General features: G+C 38.9%; 1 pseudogene; it reads right to left on the minus strand.

Moving 5' to 3' along the window:
• Positions 1-9,132: 9,132 nt before the first annotated feature.
• Positions 9,133-10,526, minus strand: LOC111825370 (annotated as a pseudogene).
• Positions 10,527-12,714: the final 2,188 nt, after the last annotated feature.

Genomic DNA, 12,714 nt, shown 5'->3' on the forward strand with positions numbered 1-12,714 from the left:
CTGCTGTTCACTTAGGATTTATTACCAAGGAATGGCACGTGGCGTAGAGTTTTATGGTGTCCAAAAAATATATATTTTTTCTTTTGCTCATCCATATAATGTTTGCTTTAAAGTGTTAGCCTATGGAGCTTTGAAAAGAAAAATAATGGGGAAAAATGGAGACGATTTTTAAAGCACAGCTGTATTCAAAAGTAATTTAGGCAAACCAGTAATACAAAGTGGTAAGTACTGAATTTGCAAATCACAACCTGAGTTGTAGGTCTAGAAACAGGAAAGAGTAGCCAGAAATTTCAACTCCTACAGAGTAATGAAACCAGGGTCAGGATGGAGTCTCCTCACTCTTGAAACGGATGAAGCAACATAACTTGTTACAGAGACTGTGACATATTGTAGCCAGGGCCTCAGCCAAACAGCCTGCTTGTCTGTAGGTCTGTGATAGCCCTTCTGCCACCACAGGACTGCAGTTATAAGGGAAAGGGGAGAAGAGGGATTCAGAAGGAGGAGGTGAAGAGCAGGAAGACTCCCGCACAGATGAGCCTGGAAGACTCCCGCACAGATGAGCCTCAAACCAAAATTCTGAAGTACTTGAAGAAATAAAACCAATCCTAAGAATGACAATAATTTAAAATAAGTATTTTAGGATCATCAGTGACATAATGGGAAAAAGTTTACTCAAGAACAGATAAGAACCAATGGTTATAATAAGTATGAAAATCATGGGTGGGGGGTTGTAGAACACTTGAGGTGCTTTTGGTTGATAGTAAGAAAACCTAACACTGGCTAAAACCATAAGGACAGTTATTTTTAGCCTAAGAATTTTGGAAGAACCAAATGCTGTATTTCTGTTCTATCATCTTCAACTTTGTTTTTCTGCGTCTATTGCCTCGTGGTCAGGATGGCTGCCACAGCTCCAAATACTACTTCTTTATACATTCCAAACAAGGCGTTAACGGGCAGCTCTCAAGCTTTTATCAGAAAGAAAAAAATCCTAGGATCTCCTATCCCACCTTCCAACCCTCATTTAGTCTTATTGGACAAAACAAGGTCAATAGCCCACCCTAAAGCCAATTAGCTTAGATTCTTTTTTTTTCTTTTTATTGCTTAAAGTATTACAAACGGTATTACATATGTGTCCTTTTTTTTTCCCCGCCCTTGACAATCCCCTGGCCTCCCCTACTCCCCAGTGTCTTATGTCCATTGGTTATGTTTATATGCATGCATACAAGTCCTTCGGTTGATCTCTTACCCCGCTCCCTCCTGCCCCCCAACCCTCCCCGGCCTTCCCGCTGCAGTTTGACAATCTGTTTGAGGCAGTTCTGCCTCTGTATCTATTATTGTTCAAAAGTTTATAATGGTCTCTATTATCCATGAATGAGTGAGATCATGTGGTATTTTTCCTTCATTGACTGGCTTATTTCACTTAGCATAATGCTCTCCAGTTCCATCCATCTGTTGCAAATGGTAAGAGTTCCTCCTTTTTTACAGCAGCATAGTATTCCATCATGTAGATGTACCACAGTTTTCTAATCCATTCATCTACTGATGGGCACTTAGGCTGTTTCCAGATCTTAGCTATGGTGAATTGTGCTGCTATGAACATATGGGTGCATATATCCTTTCTGATTGGTGTTTCTGGTTTCTTGGGATATATTCCTAGAAGTGGGATCACAGGGTCAAATGGGAGTTCCATTTTTAGTTTTTTGAGGAAACTCCATACTGTCTTCCTTGTGGCTGCACCAGTCTGCATTCCCACCAGCAGTGTACGAATGTTCCTTTTTCTCCACATCCTCTCCAGCACTTGTCGTTTGTTGATTTGTTGATGATAGCCAGTCTGACAGGTGTGAGATGAAACCTCATCGTTGTTTTGATTTGCATCTCTCGGATGATTAGTGACTTTGAGCATGTTTTCATATGTCTCTTGGCTTTCTGAATGTCCTCTTTTGAAAGGTGTCTATTTAGGTCCTTTGCCCATTTTTTGATTGGATTGTTTATCTTCCTTTTGTTAAGTTGTATGAGTTCCCTATAAATTTTGGAGATTAGGCCCTTATCAGATATGACATTGGCAAATATGTTTTCCCATGCAGTGGGTTTTCCTGTTGTTTTGTTGATGGTTTCTTTTGCTGTGCAGAAGCTTTTTATTTTGATGTAGTCCCATTTGGTCATTTTCTCTTTAGTTTCAAGTGCCCTAGGAGCTGTATCAGTGAAGAAATTGCTTCGGCATATGTCAGATTTTGTTGCCTTTGGGTTCTTCTAGAATTTTTATGGTTTCCTGTCGTACATTTAAGTCCTTTATCCATTTTGAGTTTATTTTTGTGTATGGTGTAAGTTGGTGGTCTAGTTTCATTTTCTTGCATATATCTGTCCAATTTTCCCAACACCATTTATTGAAGAGACTATCCTGGCTCCATTGTATGTTCTTGCTTCCTTTGTCAAATATTAATTGAGCATATTGGTTCCGGCCGATTTCTGGGTTCTCTATTCTATTCCATTGATCTATATGTCTGTTCTTGTGCCAGTACCAGGCAGTTTTGAGAACAGTGGCTTTGTAATACAGCTTGATAGCTGGTATTGAGATCCCACCTACTTTGTTCTTTCTCAGGATCGCTGCAGCTATTCGGGGTCTTTTTTTATTCCAGATGAATTTTTGGAGAGTTCGTTCTAGATCTGTGAAGTATGCCGTTGGTATTTTAATGGGAAGTGCATTGAATTTATGATTACTTTGGGTAGTATGGACATTTTAATGATGTTGATTCTACCAATCCAAGAACATGGTATGTTCTTCCATCTGTTTATGTCTTCCTCTATCTCTTTTTTCAACATCCTGTAGTTTTCTGAGTAGAGGTCTTTTACCTCTTTAGTTAAGTTTATTCCTAGGTAGCTTAATTTTTTTGGTGCGATGGTAAATGGGACTGTTTTTTTAATCTCCCTTTCTGTAAGTTCACTATTGGTGTATAGAAATGCCTCAGATTTCTTGGGGTTAATTTTGTATCCTGCTACATTGCCAAATTCATGTATTAAGTCTAGTAGTTTTTTGATGGAGTCTTTAGGGTTTTGTATGTATAATATCATGTCGTCTGCAAATAAGGACAGTTATACTTCCGCTTTTCCAATTTGGATGCCTTTTATTTCTTCTTGTCTAATTGCCGTGGCTAATATTTCCAGTACTATGTTGAACAGGAGTGGTGAGAGTGGGCATCCCTGTCTTGTTCCTGTTCTTAGGGGAAATGGTGTTAGTTTTTGTCCATTGAGTATGATGTTGGCTGTGGGCCTGTCATACATGGCTTTTCTTATGTTGAGGTATGATCCTTCTACTCCCACCTTGCTGAGAGTTTTTATCAAAAATGGGTGTTGGATTTTGTCAAATGCTTTTTCTGCATCAATTGATATGACCATGTGGTTTTTTTCTTTCAATTTGTTTATGTGATGTATCATGTTTATTGATTTGTGTATATTGTACCATCCTTGCATCCCTGGGATAAATCCTACTTGGTCATGGTGTATGATCTTTCTGATGTACTGCTGGATCCAATTTGCTAAGATTTTGTTGAGGATTTTGGCATCTATGCTCATGAGGGATATTGGCCTGTAATTCTCTTTCATTGTGTTGTCTTTACCTGGTTTTGGTATTACGGTGATGCTGGCTTCGTAGAATGAGCTTGGAAGTGTTCCTTCCTCTTGAATTTTTTGTAGTAGTCTGAGGAGGATAGGTTTTAGTTCTTCCTTGAATGTTTGGTAAAACTCCCCTGTGAAGCCGTCTGGTCCTGGGCTTTTGTTTGCTGAAAGCTTTTTGATGACTACTTCAATTTCTTCCATAGTTATTGGCCTATTGAGATTTTTAGATTCTTCCTGATTGAGTGCTGGAATGTTGTATTTTTCTAGGAATTTTTCCATTTCATCCAGGTTGGTATTTCTGTGGGGTCTGTTGTTATTTCGCCTCTATCATTTCTGACTTTGTTTATTTGGGTCCTCTCTCTTTGCTTCTTGGTAAGCCTGGCTAGAGGTTTGTCAATCTTGTTTATCCTTTCGAAGAACCAGCTCTTGGTTTCATTGATTTTCTGTATTGTTTTTTTGGTCTCTATGTCATTTATTTCTGCTCTAATATTTATTATCTCCTTCCTTCTGCTCACTCTGGGGTTTTCTTGTTGCTCTCTTTCTAAAAATTTGAGTTGTAGAGTTAGATGATTTACTACCATTTTTTCTTGTTTTTTGAGATAGGCCTGTAGAGCTATAAACTTCCCTCTCAGGACTGCTTTCATTGTGTCCATAGGTTTTGGATTGTTGTGTTTTTATTGTCATTAGTTTCCAGGATGTTTTTAATTTCTTCTTTGATCTCATTGTTAACCCAATCAATATTTAATAACATGCTATTCAGCTTTCAAGTGTTTGAGTATTTTGGGTTGTTTTTATTGTAGTTTATTTCTAATATTATGCCATCGTGGTCTGAGAAGATGCTTGGTATGATTTCAATCTTCTTGAATTTGGGGAGACTTTGCTTGTGGCCCAATATGTGGTCTATTTTTGAATCTGCCCATGAGCATCTGAGTGGAATGTATATTCTGTGGCCTTGGGGTGAAGTGTTCTGAAGATGTCAATTAAGTCCATCTGATCTAGTGAGTCATTTAGGATTGCTGTTTCTTTGCTGATTGTTTGTCTAGAGGATTTATCCAGTGATGTCATTGGTGTATTAAAGTCCCCTACTATGATTGTATTGTTGTCGATCTCTCCTTTGATATCTTCCAGGAGTTTTTTTATGTATTTGGGTGCTCCTGCATTGGGTGCATATATGTTTACCAGGGTTATATCTTCTTGTTGTATTGATCCCTTTAATATTATGAAGTGGCCTTCCTTATCTCTGGTTATGGCCTTCACTTTGAGGCTATGTTGTCCGATATAAGTATTGCTACCCCAGCTTTCTTTTCCTTTCCATTTGCCTAAAGATATTTTTCCATCCCTTCACTTTCAGTCTGTGTGAGTCCCTTCTAATGAGGTGGGTCTCTTGTAGACAGCAAATGTATGGGTCATGATTTTTTATCCATTCAGCCACTCGATGTCTTTTGGTTGGAGCATTTAGTCCGTTTACATTTAAAGTTATTATTGAAAGGTACTTGTTTGTAGTCATTTCTTTTTTTGTGTGGCTGTTTTCTTTCTGAGCTTTTTATTTCTTCTTTTTACACCAGTCCCTTTAGCATTTCTTGCATTGCTGGCTTGGTGGTGATAAACTCCCTTAGCCTTTTTTTGTCTGTGAAGCTTCTTATTTCCCCTTCAATTTTGAATGATAGCCTTGCTGGATAGAGTATTCTTGGATTCAGTCCTTTGCTTTGCATCACTTTGTAAATTTCCGTCCATTCTTTTCTGGCCTGATGTGTTTCTGTTGAGAAATCATTTGATAATCTAATGGGAGATCCCTTGTATGTAACTTTCCGTCTCTCTCTTGCAGCCTGTAAGATTCTCTCTTTGTCCTGAACATTTGCCATGGTAATTATGATGTGTCTTGGTGTGGGTCTTTTCGGGTTCACCTTGTTTGGGACTCTCTGGGCTTGGGTGACTTTTTTCTTCCCCACCTCAGGGAAGTTTTCTGATATTATTTCTTCGAATAGGTTTTCTAATCCTTGTTCCTCTTTTTGTTGTTCTGGCACCCCTATTATTCGTATGTTGTTTTGTTTCATGTTGTCCCAAAGCTCCCTTAGACTCTCCTCCTGTCTTTTAATTTTTTTCTCCAATTGAAGTACAGTTTGGGTATGTTTTGCTTCCTTGTCTTCTAATTCACTAATTCGGTCCTCTGTTTCTCCTAGTCTACTGTTGATACTTTCAATGGTGTTTTTTATTGCAGCTATATCGCTCTTCATTTCTTCTTGGGTCTTACTTAAGTTGTTGATTTTTTCATCTGTTTCTTCTTGCTTCTTGTATATGTTGTTGATTTTTTCCTCCATCCGGTTTATGCACTCTAGGACCCTTATTCTGAATTCTTTTTCTGTCATGTTGCATGCCTCTGTATCACTTAGCTGCTTTTCTGGCGAGTCCTCCTTTTCTTTCCTTTGGGGGTTTCTTTGTCTACCCATGTTTGATCTCACCGACATATATAAATATTGAGTCGTTCAGTGGCTGCTCCCTGGGTGGCAGTGGCTCCTCGGCTGTGGTGGTAGCAGCTGCTCCTCCGTTGGGAGTAGGTCCTCTGATGGGTGCTGTTCACAGCTGTGGTGGCTCTTCTGGCTGGTGGAGGGAGGCTTCACACACAGCAACTGTTCCTCAGACAGAGCATGTGGTAATCAGGAGGCCGCTGTTGCTTGGATCTGCTTTCTTTGGGGAGAAGCAGGGCTCCTCTGAGTTCACGTAGTCGCGCTGCTTGAGAGCCATTGCTTCCAAGTTAGTAGCTGGTCTCTGGATGCCGGTAACAGCCACTCAAGATGGCGCAGTTTCCGTGGCTGAGCCGGTGCACTGGGAGAGGTTTCAGCCTCAGTCTCTAACCGTTCCCTTTTTCTAGGAGTTCTCTGTCTTTCCTGGCTGCAGACTGTCTCTCATCTGAATCTCCTCTGCTTATTCGGGCTGTATGTTACCCGTTTCAGCTGCTCGCCCTTATCTGCTCCGGGACAAGGCACCAACACGTCCGTCTAAACCTCTGCCATTTTTCGAAATCCTAGCTTAGATTCTTGATTCTGTATTGTGGAGGGCTCATTTCCTTGCGTTCCCATGGACAATAGTGTGGTGATTATGGGGTGGGGTGTGTGATGGAGGATAAATGGTGATAGGAGACTTGACTTGGGGTGGTGAACACAATACAGTGTAAGATGATGTGTTACAGAATTGTGCACCTGAACCCTGTATAATTTTATTAACCAGTGTCACCCCAATACAATAAAAATAAAGTGAGTTCCATAACGTAGGGAAGATACGAGGGACTTAAAATCTTGTGCCTACCTTTGAGTGATGCTCAGTTTTGTAAATAACTAATTACATATTCTTAAAGAAGTGCCGCCCGGCCAGCATGGCTCAGTGGTTGAGCATCAACCTATGAACCAGGAGGTCATGGTTCAATTCCCAGTCAGGGCACATGCCCAGGTTGTGGGGGCTCGATCCCTAGTGGGGGCCTGCAAAAGGCAGCCAACCAATGATTCTCATTGATGTTTCTCTCTCCCTCTCCCTTCCTCTCTGAAATCAATAAAAATAAATTTTTAAAAAAGTGCCAGGTAGAAGTATATATAATATGCTATGTAGTAAAAAAAAAAAAAAAAAGATGAGAATTCACACCAAGGAACCAAGAACAGGACAAAAGAAGGTTCTTAGGAAGGACTACATTTAGAAGTAGACTGTTTGCTGGTGTAAAGTGTGAACTGGTATTCTGCATTCCCTCTCTGAGTTGAAAAATAAACCCTAATTGCCTCAGCACCTGTCACCATAATAGACAACCAAAATTTTGATTTTGTTACATCTATAAAGTAGAGGTTGATTTTGGTGTACATTGCTATAAGTGTGTTTTTAATCATTAGAATTAACAAATTTGTGGATGGGCTTATCAATAGTATATAATGGGAAATTTTTGAAATGTATATGACCAGCTGTGGAACTATAATCTGCTTATAAGGGTAGAAAGTAGGGGGTTGGGGGGGAGACTAAAAACCCTACAAGTTTCCAAAATAGGTTTTATATATAGTACTTAATTTTGGAGAGAAGGGAAAATGTATCATGAGAATGGTATTACTATATATGGGATATTTCCTTGCACTAGACACTATTAAATGCTTTGCTTATATTCTCATTTCCTCATTGTATCAATTCTGAAAGAATATTACTTTTCAGATGAAAAAATTTTAGCTCAGAGTTTAACTGGTAGGGGTAAAAGCTAATAACGGGAAGAGCTGGGATACATTTGGTCCCAAAGCCTAGTTTTTAACCATTATGCAATACTGAAGATACTTGTTCAGGCTACAAATTTGATTTTGGTGGCTACTTTGAAATTTCCATTCTGTTTTAAAACTTATGATCAAGTTTGATTGTATGGGGATTTTATTTCTCTTTAACCTCTAATTCCTATATCTCTTATGCTTTCTTTTAATTTTTGTTGCTTTGGAATTTTACCTATATTTTATAATTTTTCTCTAAATTATTCAAGTTCTCCCTCCCCCCATCCCCCATGGAAGTACATGACATAACATTGGAAGTCAAGGGAGAAATAAGATTTAAATACAATGTTTTGTTTTATAGCTTATTAAGCACATTTCTTAGATGTATACTTAATCACATTTTATTGAATATGATTAAGTACACATATAGGTTAATAAAATTATATAGGTTTAAAATGTACAATTCTATAATACATCATCCGTTTTGTGTGTGCTCATCTTCCCAAGTCATTTCTCTTTCCATCACCTGCCCCATTTCCCCTCTCCTGCCTCCCCCACCCCCATTTTCCTCTGACAATGACCATACTGTTCTGTTGTCTATGGGTGTGTTTTTGTGTTTGTTTTTCTTTGCTTAATCCCTTCACCTTTTCCACACAGCCCCCTACCCCTTCCACTCTGACAGCTATAAGTCTGTTTGTATTTTGTTAGTTTATTTTGTTCATTGGATTCCACATAGAAGTGAATTTATATTTTTAAACCGCTTTTAAATTTTCACCAGGAAATAAAAAATTGGTTGTTTGTTGAACAAATAATAATGTGCCAGGCTCTGTGCCAGGTGCTGGAGAAGACACCTGCCATTTTGAAATTTTGCAAGGTAACGAGGAAGATGCAATGAGGTCGCTGTAGCAGAGACTGCTGTTGGCCACTAGTAGCATTCTCCTAGCCACCTGCAAGATAGACTACCTTCTCCAGCTTCCCTGTAGTTACGTGGAGCCACTTAGCCAACAGAAGGTCATCAAAAGGTTTGTGTACACGTTTTTTGCTTCCTTCCTCCCTGTGGGCTGGGCTGGGGTGTGATGCCTTAGAACTCTGATAGGCTACCTTGGACTTTGAGGCAAAGCCACATGCTGAGGATGATGGAGTGACTATAGAATGAGCCTGAGGCCCTGATGACTGAGGGAAGCTGCCCTACTAGTCCCAACCGTTTGCCTCTGGGTGTGTTTTACATGAGAGAAATTAATTTCAGGTTTAAGTCATAATCGCTCAATGCAAATTCAAATTCTTTTTTTAGCATTTAAAATATTTTAATGAGAACATTTCTCACCATCTTTAAATAAAAATGATGCGCACTTTTTAATCTGAAACAGCTCTGGCATTCGGACTTAATTGCCTCCTGGTCCACGGGCCTTGGACGCCACGTCACTACTAACTCCCCAGTGCTCTGGAGGCAGGGGTGAGCCATGGCCTCCTCTGTCAGAAGTCCTTGCAGCAAGCTCAGGGGTTTGAGTCTTATCAAATGTTTAACCACTTTTAGTTTCTGCATTCACTGAAGGATGCTCTTATGAACTTGAGGAGTATGAACTTTTTCTAATCCAAGCATCTTTATTCCATTCCCTCCCCCCCCCCCCAAAATGGTTGTCTTTGTATTTTTCATTCTGCTTACAGGATATGAGAGTGCTGTGGATCCCATATTTTCATGATCTGCAGGTGATGACTTGGTAAATTTATGATGAATCCAATCCGTACAAATGGAGACTCCACACCTTTTATCATAGTTTGTAGTCTACCTGGCAGGCTCTGAACTATTGAGTGCAAAGTCCTGGCCCTGAGCGTGGTGACTGCTCTGGAGAGGCAGCGGTTGCTAAATGCTGTTCAGTCTGTACTTACCACTAACAGGAAGCTGAGCCTCGGAGACACCACCAAGTGCTACACACAAACTCCGCCCACAAATTTATATTCTAACCAACCTAGCCTCCAGAAGGTTTTAAACAGTTATGAGGAATGTTAGATTAGCATGAGGATCATCAAACAACCATGGATTCCCCAGCATGGGACATGGCATCTCTTTTTTATTGTGATTGATAAACAGGGGAGCATCTTAGAATACTCTGAGTTAGCATAGTATTTGAATATTGTTCCCTAGTAGTCCCCAAAAAAGATAAAGATAAAATTAGGTGGATTATAAGCTGCTTAAACAACTAAAGAAAATTAATGAATGAAATTGAAAGGCAATATAGGCATTTTAGTTATTTGGTGTCAGAACTGGGTTTAAGTCTCAACTGCCAGTTAAACCATGACCCTGGGTAAGTTAGAGAGATTATAGCCATCTGATCCATCTGGAGAGCATCTTCTAGGGGTGGGCCACATGGTTCAGAACTGTATATTTGCCAACATCTTGAATGAAGACACCAAAAATTGCTGCAGCAAATATTGTGGATTGGTTTGCTCAATTTCATCCCAGCCTCTTCCTGGTATGCAGAGCCTAGGAAGCCAAACCTACATTTTTTAGACTTCCTCACAGCAGAGTTCTGGATATGAATTACATTCCCTCTACTTGATGCATTCTTGAAAGATTCGGAGGATGAAAATGAAGCAGAAGTGGTCCTCCTACCTACCCCCTTTGGATGACTTTCTTGCAAGCAAGGTCCTCGTGATGAAGCTTAACAGCAGCAGTGTCCTAGGGCCCATTCTTGAGATTCTTAGGTCCTAAGGTTCATGTTCCAGTGCCAGGTCACCAGCTCTGTGAATGGCAAGATGCGGTCGAGTGGTGGCAGTGATGGGAGCAGCAACAGTATCAGAAACTTTCTGGTCTGGCTTCCTGATCTCCAGTGGTTCCAGGTATGAACTCATGCCACTGATGGTTGACTCTACCATATTGTTCTGGGAGTTATTTCTAGGGGCCTGGTCTAAAACTTGTTCTCCCATTTATGCATAAGCTCCTAATTCCCTGTATTAAGTCTTTTTCAGCTTAAAATACCTAGAAAAAGCATTTCTTTTTTTTTTTTTTTTCTTTTCTGGATCTTTTTTTTTTTTTTAAATCTGAGATCTAGACCTGCTTCTGTCATTCTTTTCCCCTTTCTGTGCTTTATTAAAAAAATGATCCATGTCCTGGTTACTTCCCAGAATCTTATGAAGTTACATGAGATATGACAATATTTTGTAAACCCTAAGTATACACTATTATGGTTGTTCTAAATGCTTACATGAAAGGACAGATATATGCTCTGAAATGTCCCTGATTCATTATAGTCACCAGTTCATTCTGTACATCAGGTTATTTATTCACTTGATTCTTAGATTCATTTGTTGATAGATGCATATTTGTTGTTCATAATTTGTATCTTTACCTTAGAAAAAGCATTTCTTACATTTAACTCTGATTCATAGCCTAGAGGCTAGGAATCAAGAACATCTGAGATCTAGACCTGCTTCTGTCATTCTTTTCCCCTTTTTGTGCTTTATCAAGAAAAATGATCCATGTCCTGGTTACTTCCCAGAATCTTGTGAAGTTACATGAGATATGATAATATTTTGTAAACCCTAAGTATACACTATTATGGTTGTTCTAAATGCTTACATGAAAGGACAGATATATGCTCTGAAAATGTAAATAAAATACAACTATAGACAATGGAGAGAGTATATGCAAACACTTTTTTAAATTTTTTGCATTTTATATATTTTTAGCTTTTCAATAATATTGGTGGTGGTAGAATAGGTGATTTTGCTGAAACTGTTGTATATATAATGCAAACTATACAAATGGTAACTGTGTGATGTTCTAATTCTATGGTTCTATGGTTCCTGCCTTTCCTATATGAGCTGTGCCCCTGAATAACCAAATAACATATGGCGGGGGGGCCTCTATGGCTCTATATAGAAATATTCTAGCTAATAAATGAGGAAGGAGTGATAAAATTGGACTATCATCATTTTCAACCCGTAATGAACTGAATCAATCCAGACAATAGGCATTGATAGCTACCAACATCATAAAAAGAGGCAAACAGACATGTGTCTCATAACAAAGGAACACAACTCACAATGAAGTAGTCTTGCCTCTAAAACTTATACTGAAATCTAATCAAGTCTCTCTATCCAATTACCAATATACACAAAGTACATAGATCATGAAATAGCGTGTCATGGGGATGCAATCAGTAAAATCCAGAGTCTGGGAAACTATACTGATCAAGCAGTCAAGTTTTTTTAACAAATACATTTAAGGGGCAGAGAGCAATGGAAGGGGAACCTGTAGAGTAAAAGGGACTTTTAAAAAGTCTATTAAAGTTCATATTAAAATTTAAAAATATAAATAAAGAAACTAAAGTATAATGCTTAGGGATGCACAAATAGGTGATAAAACATAAAGAAAAGCAAAGAAATGATTGCCATAAAAATCATAGTAAGTGGACACAGGGCTTCTTGGATGGCTGCCGAAGTTCTGATTCCTCACAGGTGTGTTACAAAAGTTTGCTTACAATAATTTATTAAGGTATTCTGTATCTTATATTTTTTCAGTTAAGTAGTATGTTGAAGATTGACAATTATAAGAAAATTTGCTGGTGTGGCTCAGAGGTTGAGTCTCGACCTATGAACCAGGAGGTTCAATTCCCAGTCAGGGCACATGCCCGGGTGGTGAGTGTGCAGGAGACAGCTGGTCAATGATTCTCTTTCATCATTGATGTTTCTCTCTATCCCTCTCCCTTCCTCTCTGAAAACAGTAAAAAAAAAATTTGCCTTTCCTATATCCACTATATTTAGGATAACCAAATATCCATACTTGATACAGGAAATTTTTCTTTAGTAAAAAATTCCAGGTAATAAATGTGGAAAGAGGGATAAAATGACCAAATCAATACTTTACAATCCCTAT

The sequence above is a fragment of the Myotis lucifugus genome, unplaced genomic scaffold (assembly GCF_000147115.1).
Source record: "Myotis lucifugus unplaced genomic scaffold, Myoluc2.0 scaffold_23, whole genome shotgun sequence".
In the NCBI taxonomy this organism is placed as follows: Eukaryota; Metazoa; Chordata; class Mammalia; order Chiroptera; family Vespertilionidae; genus Myotis; species Myotis lucifugus.